The sequence below is a fragment of the Anser brachyrhynchus genome (genome assembly GCF_964034855.1).
Source record: "Anser brachyrhynchus genome assembly, chromosome: 9".
NCBI classification, from domain to species: Eukaryota; Metazoa; Chordata; class Aves; order Anseriformes; family Anatidae; genus Anser; species Anser brachyrhynchus.
The window spans coordinates 18,250,048-18,267,817 of NC_137703.1; the positions used below are offsets into that span (position 1 = coordinate 18,250,048).

The 17,770-nt window shown below is 42.3% G+C and overlaps 1 long non-coding RNA gene across 2 annotated transcripts in view; it reads right to left on the reverse strand.

Annotated features, from left to right (window-relative positions):
- Positions 1-5,174: 5,174 nt before the first annotated feature.
- The window catches only part of LOC308200076, a 60,136-nt gene continuing 47,540 nt past the window's right edge, over positions 5,175-17,770 (reverse strand). The window contains exons 5-6 of one of the 2 annotated variants that reach the window (XR_013955207.1): positions 8,655-8,718; positions 5,175-8,230 (exon numbers count right to left, since the gene is read on the reverse strand). This is a non-coding gene — a long non-coding RNA (uncharacterized lncRNA). Of the gene's footprint in view, positions 8,719-17,770 lie in introns of both variants that reach the window. The other variant, XR_013955208.1, reaches the window with a different exon arrangement.

Below are 17,770 nucleotides of genomic sequence, written 5' to 3' on the forward strand. Positions count from 1 at the left end.
TAGATGTGAAAGTCATTACCCCAAATCCTTACAGGGGCAGTAAACTGTAGGACTGTTGTCCAGGATTTCCTGTATGGTGTTTGCAACTTTGCTTACATTATCCTTGGGAAAATGCCTTTGTTTTGCCAAAGGGTTCAGACTTGGCTCTGATGAGCTTCACATGAAAGGGCTGCTTTAGGGTACTCCATAAAGTACTAGGATTGCAAAAATTCAACAAATATGGTATACTCATCTTGGCCTAGTTCTGCAGCCTTTATTCTCCAATGACAGCCTCTACAGTAGCATTTGTGGGGATGATCTGAGCTTTTAATCTGTTTAGTGTACTTCATATCATAGAACCATAGAATGGTTTGGGTGGGAAGGGAACTTAAAGATCACCTAGTTCCAAATTCCTGCTGTTGGCAGGGACACCTCCCACTGGACCAGGTTGCTCAAAGCCTCGTCCAGCCTGACCTTCTGCCTGTGAGATTACCTCCCTGCTCAGTTCTGAGGCTTTCTGGGATAGGCAGACCACTGAACTGTAAGCTACATATGCAGATCTACTTCTGTCCTAATACTGCAATTACCTTCCATAGTTAAGTACAGAACACCAACAGTAAGCACTTGGGCCCATTCTCTCTCCCTCCAAAGCAGTTTTTGATGGCAATCTGGTATGTCTGCCTGATCCCTACAGATATGTGGAAAAAGCATTTGTGAACCCCAGTGTGGGATTTCACGTTAAGAGACAAACAGCTTTGAGCTTGCAGCACATTGACAATGGGCAGCAGGCAACGTCTGAGGAGCCAAGAAGCTAAATGTTTCACAGCTACCTATTCTTCTACTCCTCCTTATCTTAAAGACTTTCAGGGACTTTGGATGCTCTGCAGTCTAGGTTATTAGCTCAAAGTCCCAAATCCAGCATCTGAAAGGGAAATATTCAAACTGGTTACATGCTCTTCCATCACTCAGTCAGTTCTTGTATTTGCTGTAGACCCTGATAGGTGCTCATCATATGCAATAATATTTTTGAAACACCCTATTAGCCTGTGTGGTTATGTGGTCTCTTGAAATCAATCTCTGCAACTATTCTCTCAGTATCTAAGTAGAGGTGGAGGTTCATAAACTGCCCCAGCCTTTCAAAGTTGTAGCAGTGGTTAATAAAACTTGAATAAATCTGATTACTATAGCTAATACTTGGACAGTAGCTACTCTGTGCAGTTCCAAAATCTTGCGGGTGAACAGCCACGGGCAACAGCAAGGTGCTCAAGAACCTGATGAAGCCTACAGGAAGTGGTATTGGTATTTTGGTATGATGATCTGTCTTTTGTTTTAGCAAGAGACATGTGCCGCCTCCATGCTATGAAACGCTGTGGCTGTTTGTGGTTATTGAAGGTAACCAGAGGATGTTATAATTACACAAGGTTATCATAGGATGCTGTAATATCAGAAGCAAATTCTAGCTCAGGGAAATGCACTTGACGCTCTTCCATTTCTCTTCCTGCAGTGCAAGATAGCCCTGTTCCATGATACACTGCGTTATAGTACAGTGAACTGCTCCATCCCCAGATACCTTTTGAAAAAACGTATCCTCCCCAAGAGTTCTTGTAAAGGTTTATACATTGTTTGCATCTATGCTCTGAACCAAGATAAAAGATAGCATGTATGTATTTCACCCACATTGCACAAAAATGAAGTCTGGTTAGATACTGAGTTAGAAAGTTGGGCCCAGCGACAGGACAAGAGGCAACGGGCACAAACTGAAGCACAGGAGGTTCCGGTTCAATATGAAGGGGCACTTCTTTACTGGAAGGGTGACAGAGCACTACAACAGCTTGCCCAGAGAGGATGTGGAGTCTCCTTCTCTGGAGATATTCGAAACCCACCTGGGTGCCATCCTGCGCAAGGTGCTCTAGGTGATCCTGCTCTGCGGGGGGGTTGGACTAGATGATCTTCAGAGGTCCCTTCCAACCCCACCTGCCCATTCTCTGAAAGAATGACTGGACTGATTTAATACTGTCACAGACATCCCAATTTTTATCTCTTAGCTGCTGTCTTGAGAGAGGACACCATGTCGTCACTCTTCCAAAATTACCTTTGGCTTTTAAAGTGTGTCAGTAATTCTTCTCTACTCTCATCTTAGCTAAGAAACATAGGACAACTGAGCTACAACACTTCAGAAAAAGTGTGAAAATTCCAGCTGTCTTCTCCCACAACATGCTTGGCCACTCATAGAAGTACTTTGGTCACGCTGTAGAGTGAGCGATGGGGCCTGCTAGCTTAAGCAAGAAGAGTATCTGAAGAATCTGAACCACCTAGAGGCCTGTGCATACATACTCTTGGCTGAAGGCTGAATTTGGCTTTTGGATAGGTTTGACACGTCTGATATTTACAAATCACCCTGTGTAGATTGGTTTCTGGCTGTTCTACTGCACCTATGCAATGCAATATGCTATTTAAAAGCATGACCTTGAGCTGAAAGGAACATCTGCCTTCTCTGTACCAAGACAGCAGTGCAGGTGGCAAACATACAGGCAGCAAACTGCTGTTTATCCTAAACCCCACAGGATATCACACACAACCCCCACACAGTTCACAGACATCTCTGCTTCTACCAAGTTTAAAAAAAGTCCGGAATGCAGTCACCTGGGGCATTTGGGGAACCTATTCTACCAGCTCCTCCCGGTGGTGAAAAGCAAGTAAAGCACAACACAACTTGCAACTTAACATTTTGCTCTGAGGAGAACTTAGCCAAATCTACTCTCCTCACGCTTTTCTGGTAGTATCTCAAGCATCTGAGCAGCCCCTTCACGTGCCAGTTCTGACTGTAGCCTCGAACAATCAAACAAGGGATGCTTAAGACAGACGTGTAAATCTAGGACACAAATTGCCAACTGTCATTCGCCACATACGCGCACGGCCCACCCTGGCAGTATTTTTCCTTAGTCTGTGACACTGCATATCAAATATGACCAGTCAGCCTTATCTTTCACCTACTACATGTTGTTTGCAAAATCTGGATGTAGGAGGGAACTGAAAATACTACAACAGCTGAATGCTGCCCAGGAAGCATCAAACTGGAAGAGGCTGTGCTGGAAGGTACCCCTCTACACTTACAACATATCCCTTCCATTTTCAAATCACTGAAAACATGGGAGAGGTCCCTCCACGATGGCAATGGTGGTATTTGAGAGGTCTGCTGACGGAAATTCCTTCCACTGCAGGGAGAATCTTTACAGCCAGCAAATGTATCAGCAGTGAAGTGACTACACTGTGCCCCACACACTTTTCCTATGCAAAATCATCCTTTCCATCTCTGCAAATAGTAGTTTTTCTGCCAGCTGTTCAGCCTCAATGCAAGAGTGAAACAACTTCTGAATGGAAGAGGTAGATTTACGAGAGTTTTTTTAATAAAAAAAAGAGTAATTCAATTTAAAAGACTAATGATGGATGTGTGGCTAAAGATATTCGCAAACTTAGCATCCTTTGACCTCTCTTGGCTACCAGTTTGGCAGCTAAACAACAAAAACAAACCCTTCCATACTGCTAATGGCTTTAGCAGTAAAAAACTAAAGAGCATCCACCTCCTTCACAGAATTCTTATAGCACAGACCACGGAGTGCCTAGCTCAGCTCCACACATAGGCTTGCAATCCCAGGTCTTAGAGGCTAAGGTAGACATTGCACAGGGGAATGCTGCAATTAGCCATGAAAAACCTCTTAGATATGATGGCTCAGTGCATTTCACAGTAAATTTAGCAACTGCTCTGATTTGAAACCACTGGCAGTTTCATACACAGTACAAATAACAGGAGAGTACCATTCACTTTTGCCTTGACCCACCTCTAACCCAGCAACTGAATTTGTTAGGAATCAATGTCATGCCAGTTCTCATACAAGTGACCTCAGAGTGGAGTTATAAGCTTACAAGAGGTTTTTTGTTTGTTTGTTTGTTTGCTTGTTTTTAATCCTTACAATGATTTGAAAAGATTCCTATTACCTCAACATGAAATTCTTGCAAATGTCCTATCCCACTGTTGAGGGAAGGGAAGAAGCACATTAGCAGTAAATCCATATGACAGTATGTACAGTGAGAGCCAACCTAGTGTTCATACCTGGTCAAAAAGTATGTGCAGACAAAGGAAGCTGAACTACTTCATATTTCCTTCTTTCTTGTCTGCCAGGGAATTTGAGTTGAATTATTTCTTAGTATGTTTATGCAGCTTTGCTGAAACTATTGTTGTACCACTTCAAAGAAGCAATCCATTTAGTCATTTTAAAGATGTTTACTTCAGCAGTCCTCTAAGGATGCTAAGGCTTGGCCTCACCCATCTTATTGCTTTAGTAACACAAGATGAAGAAAAAATAAAGGATAAAAAGAATGAGGTAAAGTAAGCAAGGAGACAGAAGGGTGTCTTTCCTGTGACGCTACATTCATGATGTATACACTCCTTAACAAGCCTTATCTCCTGCACCTGCACAGCTCTGCACCACCTACATGAGTTTAAACTTATCAGCTAATCAAAGCTGAGGAAATCTCAAATCCCTTCAAAATAAGAACAGGAGAATGTACCGCCGGCCACTGGTTATAGACAACACAAAGGCTGTGTGAAGGCTCTATGCTTGCTCACTGAGAGCAACATCGTGGCAGCTCTAACATGGCCATAAGTATTGTATTATATATTACTGGTACTATGCACTTCAGCAGTCTACTCAGCAGACAAATAATCAAGTCTTTCATGCCATCACAGGAATATTCTGAATTTCCATATGAACATGGGGAAGTGCATTACAAACTAAGTATTTAAGAATCAAGAGAAGACGGACTTTTGTAAAATACTCATTGAAGTCCTGTTCCATTCACCGGAATAGAATGAGACTTCACAGCAAGTCTGGAGAGCTCTTCTGAGGGAGATACTGTATCTATCATGGAGCAGTAGATACTGGAAACTTGAGAGCAAAGCAACACGAACACTGCATATATAATAGCTTCACAAAACAGACATTGAATGCTGGGTGGGGATAGAAGAGAACTCTGCAGTGGAACTGGTACAGTGGGGCAAATGGGTCTTTTTCTTCAGACCTTTCCTATACCTTTCATGTCTTACTTACTGTTTTTTTAAGTAGCTAGGGTTCATAATTCTATTTAGCATTTTCTGTTCTTTCTTCTACCTCACTAAGGAAAAGAAATTCTGCAGATCCTAATTCACAAGGAAAGGGAAGCAAGTCATCAGCAGCGTTTCCTCAGGTGTTGATTAAACAGAATGGAGAAAAAGAAAGGGACTTCAAGCTATGCTCCTCCAAAAATAACAGTGTTCATTGATACCTCTTCTTTGTTCAAGACATGGGCAACAGTAGCAGCCTGTGGAAGATCAGATGCATCTTGATTTTTCTCCACTAACACAGCCTGCCAGTACTTTTGCCTCAGTTTCTCTCATTTGGTTCAGGCTCTAAATCCTTTTGAGTTGACTACGTCCTCTTCAGAGAAGACTTTGTTATTTTAAAAGGATGAGAACAGCCCAAAATAAAGCCAAGACATACGTATTCTGCCCATTCTGGTTTCTGTCCTTGGCTGGTACTTTGACCATCATGGGAATTACAAAGTGTCAAAATAAATAAATAAATAAATAAGAAGATGGAGCCCTATTGCTGGAAAGGCTGAAGTAGCTGGTGGCAGTCAAACCAGTCAATCATTTTCTGACAGCTCTACATCTGACAGAAGGATTGCTTGGCCCTAAGTCTCGGCAGCTTGCTGTCCTTTGCAGTCGGAGTTGAATGGCTGTGGAAAGCTTCCCCTTCCTATACACAATCAAGTGCTGTTCCCTGGAGGAATCTCAGCTGCTACACTTGTTCATGCCTGTGCTCTAGTACAAAATGTATCAAATTTAATTGGCATTCTAGCAAGGGTAGAGTAAAACTACACAGCAGCTAAAATAAGGAAAAGGGAAAAAACTGTACAAGGATGCTGATCTGGAGGCACTCTCAGGATATTAATAAAAGAAACAGATGCCAACTTCAACAGGTAGGACCAGGAGTCAAGCACAACTGCTCTTCTTGCTAGTGTACGGCAAATCAGGGAGAAAAATGTTATTTTTTTAAAGCAAGCTGGCAATTTAAGTTATTAATTTATGCAACACTTTCTGGTATACTGGAAATATGCTGACAGAAGGCTTGTGCCCAACTTGAATTCCTCATGCTGAGAGTGAGCAGATGCAGTAAGGGGTGAAAACTGCAAAAAATATGACTGTACTGAAATCAGGTGGGGCACAATGCCTCCTGGTAAAACTTTTAACTTACTCCCAAGAAAGAATGGCTGAACATACTGGAAGAGGTTTATTTTCTGCAAGACAATAAAAATACAGTTCTAACTGCACCCATTTTATACTACACAGAGTATTTCCTGGGGCTCTTGCCAACCTTTCCTTTATTTCACTTCCTCTTCTTCAACCAATAAATCATCGCAAATCTCATCTCCATTTGTAAGTCCATTACTGCAGCCACTGACTCTCAGCTGAACTGAAGGTCTGAGCTATTGAATTATACCTACCACTACATTTCTACAAGCACAGTGCCTCTTTCTTGGAAACAATTTTCCAATTGATTTTGAAAACACCTGCCTGAAGCTTAAAAGGCAGGCTGACCCGAAGCATGTTGTATAGTGGTCTCCTGGCAGGGGTGTTCCCACACAGCATCCCTTCACTGAGTCAAAGGAGGAATTTTATGTGCTGACAAGAAAGGAAAGGCAACAAAAAGAAATGTGAAGGAAAGAGAAAGTCAGAAAAAATGAGAGAAAGTTATAACTGGTAGGGGAGAAAATCTTTGCATTTTTCATATATAGGCTACGCTTTGCTACAAACAAAACTAAATTTGAAGACAATATCCCAAGGAATGAAGAAGGTGGGAAGAGAATGACTGCAACTAGCAGGATTTGATCAAGCCCTGTTATCAGCAAACCCGGTTGTACTAATCACATCCTTAAGGTTCTTTGTGGCATTGCAGCACACTATAATGGCACATCCTAAGGATGATATTTCCTCATAGGGATGATTCATTATAATTCAAGCACTGAATCTGGGAGTCTCTGAATGAACTAAAATGTTCAGTCTAATTTCAGGACTAAATGCTAATGGTCAGAAGATATATATATTTTTTTAAACATATAATAAGAGTATGATCCAGTTAGAACTGAAAGCTTTACTGAGTAAGAAAATATAATTATAACATGTTTGGAAGATTTTCTGATACAACAGTTTCTCCCCCAGAGAAAAGAAGAAAATGCCTGTAGAGCTTGGTTTTAAATGTAATTACTAGCTGAGCAAAATATGAATTTCAGATGCAAAGCCAGGCTCCACGTGCCATCAAAAACCTCAGCTCTACCCTCAGCTATCAAGTACAGCAAGAAAAAGACAGTAAATAATAATTTAGTTCACTTTTCACACTACTGACTTTCTTCCGCCTTGGAATCGCCTTGCTAAAACATGTTTTGGGGTAATCTTAAACTATATTCTCAAAATATGGACAAGGTCTTCCTCTGTACTCTTTGCACCATTACAGCTACCTGAGTTTCCCAGATAACATCAGCTGTCCTATTTTATTCTGAAAATTTCAGAGTGATCATACTCAATTAAAACTGTTCAGTTGTTATGGAAGAGCACCAAGACTACTCAATGATTCTACACCTTAAGAAAACCATTGTCAGGACATAGGTACTTGAGCTTCCAAAAAGCTCAGGCCTTTATACAAGAAATGCAGGTCACTTGGTTTGACAGTTCCACATTACTGAGCAGACGTGCCAGCCATTCCAGATTATATTATCTTTCCTAGGGTCTCAGTCATTCATTACTTTTACTGAGAGGTTTGGACTGAGCTACCATTCTGTTTACTGATGAATTTAGGATGTGAGTATCCTCAGAACGGTCCATACATGCCATGCATTAGCAGCTCCCATTCTGCAGATGTGCCAAAAACAGGGTCAGTGCTCTCTCTGGCACTAGACAAGCACTACACTGCTGAACTAAACTAATAACTTTGAAGAGTCTTCAATTCACAGAAGCACAATGAGAACCAACATATTGGGGAAAACTTCTATTTATTTCAGCTGGTTTTCTCTGCTTCTCTGCTCACCTCCCTTAGCAGAAGAATGTGCAAGAAAGATGCTTTAATTCCCCAGAGTCCATTGCCGCTTCCCCGTTTTCAGATTCCTGAATTTCATCACAGTTTTTACAGTTTCCACAATTTCCACATCCAGTTCGGTGCTGAGAGCATCAAAAACATAACAGAAGGACTTTGGAAAGAGTACTTTGGTGCAAGTGTCTAGCATAATTGAGATTTAAAACTATCATGTCACAGAATACATGATTAAGTTTACAAAGAACTTTTAGTTATACTTATCAAATCATGTTTGTGCCCAGAAACATTTCAGCAACAAGTAGCCCAAAGTAATTCCACATGGGAAGCAAAATGTGCATTCTAGTCTGTTAAAACTCACAGATATGCTTTTTAGGGGTACAATGAGCTGTCTCTCACAGCTAAGATAAAACTCAAACTTTAAATAAATAAAACTTTCTCCCACCTACTATCTCTGTCCATATCTGTTTCTGGTTCCACTACTGTTAGACTCCCCCACATTTTATTTTACGGTTCTCGTGCTGTTTGACACCCGTCATTCCTGCCTCTTACCCTCTTTCTCACAGTGGTTCTTTGTTGTTGCTTTTGTTTTCCATTTCTCTTCATCCACCTGCCCCTGTTTTGAAAAGTAGTTAGATTGCAAAAACAGTTTTCCTCCTAAAGTTAAAACACAAGCCTCCTCTTTCTAATACAACCATTTTCTTCAATGTTAGCAGTACAGAGGACTCAAACCTCTCGGAACTCTACCGAGGGGAGGAAGGAGAGAAGTGATTTGGGCTTCATTCCGCAAAACATAGGAAAGTTAATACACTCCTTCAGTACTTACAGTAACACTGCATGCCTCTGCTGCTAGTTCAGCATCTGAGTGTCTAAATAAACAAGTTTAAAAAGAAACACTTGATATTAATTGGGTAATCTGGGTAAATACGATAACAAAATGTTTATATTGCATGTTTATATAATCCTTTATATGCTTGCAATACCCTTGGAAAACGCCTTTGTTTCCTCCCGTGCTCGCAGACACGCTGGCAGGGACACAACTTGCAGCGTGCCCCCGTGCCTGCCCCGCGCTCTCCCCAGGCCCCGCTGCCGACACTGAGCCGGGAGCCGAGCGCCCCTCTGCCTGGGGCACCACGCGGCAGCTCTGACTCCAGGCTGCAGCCTCTGTCCTCTTTCTCACTCCATCAGCTCCTTGGTTGTTACACTTGGCTAAAACTACGAGGATGAGTGAAGATCACACTTCGAGCGGCGTTAGGGCAGGGTAACTTGATAAGATAGCGGGAACGAGCCTGAGTTCCCGCTGGCTTCAGCCGCATCACAGCAGCTCTGTCGGCTACCGCCTCCGGCCGGGATAACAGGACTGATATCCCCACTCCCAGCCCCTCCCGAGGCTCCCAGCACGGCGCTGCCGCCGGCTGCGAGCCGCAGGGCTCCGGCGCGGGGCGGAGCGGGGAGCGCTGCCCGCAGCTCGCCGAGAGGTGGCAGCGGCGAGCCCCGGCCCGGCCCCGCCGCGGGCAGCCCGGCGGCTGCTGCTCAGGGCGGCCTGGGGGCTGGGAGCTGCCGGAGCCCCGGGTTGGCGGCGAGGCCGCAGGCCTAAGCCCCGCTCCGGCTGCCCGCAGCAGATCCTGCCAGCCGCACCGCAGGGCCTGCCTCCGCCCGAGCCCCTAGGGAAGCACGGGGCAGAGAGCTGGGTGTCGGTCAGCCCCGGCACGGAGCGCAGTAAGCGTGCATCTCCACCTTGGGGTGAGGCCTTCTGCCCACCTGCTGCGCTTTGGGCGTTCACCCTGGCGTCTCCCTCACTCTTACCTATTCCGCAGTGTGTTGCGCTGCTTGCTTGCTTCACTGGGAGACTGGAATGGGACTGCTGTATTCCTGTACTGGCCAGCCTGACTGACGGCCCCAGAGATACGCTGCTGCTAGGGCTGCCTCACGCTGGCAGCAGACGTCACCCTGATTTACTTCATGTACCACAGCACAGTCTGAGGGTTCTGCTAGCACCCTGAACTCCACCTGAAAGCCTACTGGCACCTGCCTCTTCCGCGCACTTTCTTGTGCCCATACGTCCTTAGCTACAAGGCTGGGAAGGGTCACTTGTCCAGCCTTCCACCTGCTTTGGGGTTCAGTACATGCTTGGACAACTTGGGAGTTAATCTCTCAGTTCATTCTTGTCCGCTGATAATAAGACACAAGTATGGAAGAACTCAGAAGCGTCTTTTGCATGCCCAGTCACTTCCAAATTCCTCACTAATCATATTTGTTCATGGGAAACTTGCTCTTCTTACATCAACTCTGGCAGAAGGTGATTAAACAGAGATATTAAGAGGCTTATAAGTGACATTAGGATCTGGAAAGTTGCTATTTTGTAGCAATCGTACTTCCTTACAGTATTGTAAGTTTATTCCATGCACTGAAGAATATTTGCTATTCAGTACAGCAGAAGAAAAGCTTTTCTATACTGCTCTTTAAGCATCTACCCGCCTAATTTGAATAAATTTTTAAATGGTACAAGTGCAGAAAAGTCAAGATTATATTTGATAGCTGATGCACACTAGCTGGGCACAGAAACAGATGCCTCTTCACTTCCTATCATGAGCACTGTCCAACACTGGACAGTTAAGGTATAGCACAGGAAGAAAGCAGTGTTTCCCTGCTGTGGTATTTTCCTCCCAGCTTTCAGCAGTTTCTGATATATCAGAACCTACCTCAAAAATAGTTTTCTTGGGAAACTAAGACACCCAGAAATGTAAGAATTCTTTCCCAAGGTCTTGAAAAGAAAATGGAGTATTATTTTCAGAGCCTTAGAGTAGCAGTCCATAATACATTGCACTTTCCTTTTGAAAAATTCACGAGGAGAGAAGTCATGATGGCTGCAGACAGTACGTCACTCAAAGGAAAGGGATGTGCTAATCTTAAGCCTGTGAAACCTATTACTGCTCTGTAGGGCCAGCCCTATTGTTTTTATATCATTTTGCACATCAGGTTCCAAACACAGTTGACTGCTAGGACTGACTTCTTATGGGCAAGATTTTCCAGAAGTAATTTGCACAAGTGTCAGAGAGAGGCTTGCTTCATTTGTCAATTATCTAGATTAACCATTCCCAGCAGATGTAGAAGACTACAGACCCACTCTAAATAAGAGGACAAAAATACTGTAGTAGTTGGATCTTTCCAACCACTCTGAAAAAAAGTAGCTGGGGTCTCAAGAACATTCAGCTTTACCAAAGGTCAAATGAACTTACATTTAGTCTGAAAAGATATATAAAACTATCAGGCCCACCATCTCAACTGATTTCCCCCAGACTTTCCAGAAACATTGATAATGCACACAGTTTCCTGTGACTGCACACAAACCTCCAGCTGTGTTAGTCTCTAGTTCTGACTTGGATAAGATAAAATGAATGTCACTGTTTACCCCTGCATGAAATAGGCATATACTTTCTCTAAAAAGTCAGACTTCTACAGGACAATGAAGAATGAAAAAAGTTTAGGTTCCTTGTTTCCAGGCCAACTAACACAATTTTTATTGATTCCATTCCATGAACCTATGCACCCTCACATGTGCATACACACCTGCTCCCTTCTTTTTATAAAAGCTGTCACAATCCAGTGTTGCAAGACACCGACCCTTTATTGTATCCAATGTCTACTCTTGCAGATTTACTACCTTTGTTGTACTGCCATCACAGCCAGAATAAATCCTTTCCTCTTTCGAGAAGGTCTGTCACTGAAGGGTTAATTCTCTCATGTATCATTCTCACGAACTGGAAAGAGTGAATTCTGTGCATGACAGATTCTAGAGGTTTCTGCAAGATGCAGATCAACTGAATATTCTGGTTAAGTTAGCACCACACGTTCTTTTCTAACAAGCCTCCCCTTGGGAACTGCAACCTCATTTAGACTTGTAGAGACTTGTCTTCAAGTATGAGAATTTGAAATCTTGTAAAAATTAACCTAAAAATAATACCTTAAAAGTCATAGATGCAAAAGTAATGCAAACTAAAGAGATGCAAAGCCTGCAGAAATTAAGCTATTATAATGCCAGGATAATTATCAATTCCTTCTGAAAGTCTTTAAATGGATTATCAAGAAGAGACGTTTCTTTTTATTGCTATCTTCAGTGATACTTTAATATCCTTGACTTGCCCTTAAATATCAAATAAAGGCACTCTGATTTATGAGGATTAAAAATCTCTTTATTTATGGTATTGCAGGGGTTTCACAATAAACGTAATGGCGTGTTGCCAAGGAATAAAAGCAATTTCAGTCATAGTCCTAGGTGAGAGCTACCATTACCGTTTAGCCTTCAGACTGGGCAAAGCAATGGACTCCTTTTATAAACAGGTGAATCAGGGGTCAAACCAATTAACAGATAAGCTTTCATTTAAAAATGAAAGTGTATAGACTCTTGTGAAATGAAAAATAAAGCTTTTTCTGTCAGTTATTGAAGTCGATTTGAGAGAGATTTTATCAACAAGAACACTACTCTGAGGTGGTGAGGTGTGTACTGTCAGTTTCTACCCCTGCTTACAAAATAAAGGATTTATTTCTTCATATAACTCAAGTGTGTCTGCCAGGCCAGTCACCAGAGCTCTAAAAGAACTGATTATTATGGCAGTGCCAAGTTCTTGGTAATTGGACAGAGTAAGACTGAAAAAACATGACAGAATAAGTTAGAAACTTACCAGAGATATCAGGAGCGTGGACAGAAATACAAAATTATTCTTTATAGGAAAGCTCAAACCCTATGTTGTAGCAAAACATTCACTGAGGGTATGTGTACTTGTATAATTCAAGTTATGTTTCCTACCCTGGAGAGCATTTTGAGAAAGGTACAAGGAGTACTCCAGACCATTTTTCAGGAGGAGCTCACAATTACCCAAAGCGTGTTTTATGTGCTTTTAGTCCATGTGATCTAACTCATTACTTCTTAGAGAAGGTGATTTTTCTTAATTACTTCAACAAACTGAAGATGCTCAATGTATATTTCTAGCACAGTTTATATGAATTTCTTTGTCCAAGGTGCAGTCACAGAGGACTTTGTTCACCATGTTTTTCTGACAGTTTGTTCTTGATTTGTTCAAAAAAGCATTGGTAAGAAAGCTAAAGTTACCTGCAAGGTAATTAGCAGGACAGGTTTGTTAGCAATAAATTCAAGAATGTATTTTGTATTGAAAACTATTTAGCACATCCAGCAGCCATGCAATCAAAGCTTGAAGGCTAACCTCCCTGAAAACCACGGTCACCGGCCTAGAACATAAGCAAGTTCTAATCCTCTTGAAAATGGGGATTTAGTAGCCTAAAAAACACAGCATAAAACAGCTGTATTCTAGTTCAGCAATTTCAGAGTCACATTAAAATGGATTACATAGAAGAGTTGAATTATGCTCAAGTGCTCTTAAACACATTACAAAATTTTACCTTCCCTTTTGTGTTTCTGCAAAGACCTTGATTTATACCTGTGCTTTGGGCTCTACAAGCTCTTTCCAGGCTTCCTTCTAGATAAAATAGTTTTTTGGTTTCGCAGGATAACATGACTGTTAAGAAAATGCAATACCTAGCGTGTGTGGTTTAAATTACACTTGTACCAGTACCCAGTACCAGTACCCCACTGGTGTACTTGGTACACCAGTACCTTCACGTATTCTGTGTTGGCACTCATGCTTCAACATGCACTGGATCCAGCATGTACTAACTCTTCCTGTAAAGTAGCCCAAAATAATGGATTAGTGATCATACTGAATGCTGTAAGAAATAGTCTTGATCTATTCACAATTTAGTAAATGATTTAAAAGTTATTTTGATTGCTTTTAATCTTATACAGCAGAGAAAGACCATGTTACTCAGAATCTCATCATAGCTATAGCTGCTCATATGTGGTTACCCCATGCCTGACAAATCAGGAGCATCGTCAGTGAAAGCATGAGTCCCTACACAGCCCTTCCTCTGTCTCTGTTCCAGTATTTTCACTGCTTGTAGGCTTTTTATGGTTATAGAGATAGGAAAAAAATAGTTTACCATTATTACCTCCCAGTCCTACAATGAGTCTTGAAGTGTTTGGAAGGTATTCCTTGATATCAAGACCTTAGGCATAATTGGATTACATTTTATTTTGCATGCATTTCCAGCATTTGTAGTTCTGAAGAAAACTGATGCTTTGCATATGCAGAACAGGCAAATAAATTCAGTGTCTGGAGCTTTGAACTTTTTAAAGTGATCTCAAGATTTTTCCCACAGCTTTCCAAGAAATGCAACAATTTAGGTGAAGGATAGCCTTTGGAAAACAGTGAGGCTTTGTCATTAGTAGATCTGCAGTCAGCATACCAAGCACTTCCTCTGTTTCTGGAGAGAATAATGTCCTCCACTCTAGGGCCTCTCATGAATTTCCTGGTACTAAGCCAGTAGAGTAAGACATCATAAAAACACATGCAGTTGGGCCCTCTAAAGATTTCACAAAAGGAATTTAAAGTTTCATTGCTCACAACAAAATACTTTTATCTTTGTGACACAACAAAATGCAGTATTGTTGGGGGTATTGCCATAGCTGTTCGGTGCTACAAACAGGCATTTTGTGGCAAGGTAAATGCAGACTTTGCAGACTATGAGATGTGCAGCTACAGGAAGCTTTCACTTACAGTACCATAGGCTTCATCTAGAGTGCAGTGCAGTCAGTGAGGATCCTTCAGTAAACTCACTTTAATTCCCATGAGCTAGATCGCAACAATAAGGACTTAGGCAGTCCTTTCTGTTTCCTAGGGGAAAAAGGTAGCATTTCCTGGACCCTGATGTTCTACTCTTAACTGCTACGCTCAAACTAATTTTGAATATGAATGAATACAAGACCAATTGCAAAAGCCAGCTTGCACAAAGGAAGGGCCAAGAAAGCTACCAGAAACAGTCCAGAAACAGAAAGACAAATGGTATGTGTGAATCAGCACAAAGAATGCCAAGCAGAAGAGAGATGGTAACATGCCAAGTGTCTAATGTGATTTCACAACAGAAATTCATAACAATAGACAAATAATTCATGATAGACCTAATTTGATCTCCTTTAGAAGGTTTTTCTTATGAGGTATTAAAAGCTTAATGATATAATGCTACATTACAGCAGAAACTGAATTGTTTTATACAATGGCAGTAACCATTAACATACTCTTACAGCACAGATTGTAGTAAAGCCAAATACGCAACTGTTCATTACTTCCATGCAACAGCTTTTCTCATGATTTTATCCAAAAATCAAGGTCATTGAACTATTTCTAGATCAGTTCCTTCTGTGTTTTAGAACAGGAGGTGTATCACTTCACACACTACATCCATGACACATTCATACTAACTCCTGAAAAAGAAGGGAAATGGCAAGGAAGTACAGCTCGGCATTTCTAATGAAATGCTTGATTCAGTATTCTAAAAGGCTGCATGAGACTAATTCTTCCTGCACCGCTTATGCTTCAATCTGTTTTGGAGAGGGAGGCATATTAACCGAAGCATCAAAAGGACATGAATCACTTTCTTGACCATTGTGCTCTTACCCTGCTGCAACTCCTGTTGACCAAGACTAACAAATTACATGCTATAGACTTCAGTCTCTGCTGTCCACCTTCACATTCACAACACATTTAGAAACCAGTTTCACAAGTTATTTATAACACCTGCTGCATTCTTACAATGTTTGCAATAATATCCTACCTCATCTAGCATCCTTTTTATTCCTTACACTTGGATTCTACAGAACTTTTTTTTTTTTTCTAAAACAAAATATTAAAAATAGGTTTTAAGTATTCTGTTTTGGCTGATTCTATATTCCTGATACAAGTCCCACCAGCTGAGTTGATTATTCTCCTTCTCCCCAACTGTTATAAGTAAAACATGTATCTAAGCCTTTCCTGCCTTTGTCTTTTATTTCCATTTTAGTTATGCTTAGGTACTTCTAACTCCAACAAGAAACTCATTATTTAACATAAAGTCATGTTAATGTCAATGAGCTTTAGATCAAACATCTAATATTAACAAAGCAATCAAAAAATGATAATTTTACCCTGATTTTTTAAAAGTTAAATGTCAAATAATTTTTAGCTGATTTAAAAAGTCAAAATTTTGGTGTAGTGCCAAGTGTATCATACCATTTGATTTAAGCATCTATGAAAACATGCTGTTTTAAAGAAGAACTCCCCACTGAAACCCCAAAACCAAATCCATAGACTTCAGTGAAAACTTTCCCACTGACTTTAATAGTCTTTGGAAAAAGGCCTTATAGTTTACAGAAGCTCTGTTGCAAGTGGTTCTAGCCAGGGCTATCTGCTGACATAATTCAGGTGTAAAAGAGGCTGCAGCCTAAGAAAACTGACCTTGTTCATTGGCTAAGCCTGAGAGGATGTAGTGGGTTTATGTGGAAAGGTTTTGGTAGCCGGGGGCCATAGGGGCGGTTTCTGTGAGAAGAATCCAGAAGCTGCCCCATGTTAGGTAAGCGTCCCGCTGCTGACCAGAGCTGAGCCAGTAAGCGATGTTGGTTGTGCCTCTGTGAGAGCAGATTTACAAAAGGGAGAGAAAAAACAGACAAACAAACAAAAAACCAACAAAAACTGCTGTAACACACAGCAGCCAGGAGAGAGAGGAGTGAGAAACAGCCTTGCAGGCACCAAGGTCAGTGAAGAAGGAGGGGGAGAGGTGCTCCAGGTGCTGGAGCACAAGTCCCCTGTGGCCTGTGGAGAGGCCCCTGGTGAAGCAGGCTGTCCCCCTGCAGCCCATGGAGTACCACGGGGGAGCAGGGTTCCGCGCTGCAGCCCGCGGAGGAGCCCCCAGTGGAGCAGGTGGGCCTGCACTGATGGGGGCTGCAGCCTGTGGAGGACCCCTGCTGGAGCAGATTCTGGGCTGGAGCTGTAGCCTGTGGAGAGGAGCCCAGGAGCAGGGGATCTGGGGGAGCTGCTGCCTGTGGGGGACCCAGGTTGGAGCAGTTTGCTCCTGAGGGATGGACCCTGTGGTACGGAGCCATGTGGGAGCTGTTCTTGAGGAGCTGCTGCCTGTGAGAAGCCCACACAGGATCAGTTTGGGAAGGACGGCATCCCGTGGGAGGGACCCCACATGGAGCAGGGGATGAGAGTGACCGAGAAGGAGCGGTGGAGACGAAGTGCTGTAAACTGACCACAGCCCCCATTCCCCTGTACCACTTGGGGGGAGGAGGTGGAAGAGGGTAGATGGGGGGAAGGTGCTTTTGGTTTCTTTCCTTTGTTTCTCACTTCTCTAGCTTGTTACTAATCGGCAACAAATCTTACTAGCTCCCTACTCTGAGTCTGTTTTGCCTGTTATGATAATTGTTGAGCGATCTCCCCATGCTTATCTCAACTCTTGAGCCCGTTGCATCGTATTTTCTCCCCCTTCCCCTTTGAGGAGAGGGAGTGAGAGAGCAGCCATGGTGGAACTCGGCTGCCCACCTGAGTAAAACCACCACAGAGGAATTGCTCTAAAGAAGGAAAATAGTAGTGTTTTGTGCCTTTAGTCTTGCTTCTTGCAGGAGAACGAAAAGTAGACATTGGTAAGAGGAATTTGGTTGGCCCAAATCCAGCTAATTCCTTTTATTTTTTGTCTGATGTACAATTTAAATGCAACTTCCTCCCCTTTTTGAAAGGCTCTAGGTCAATGTTTGTGTGTATGTAGTAACAGGCTACTCCGAT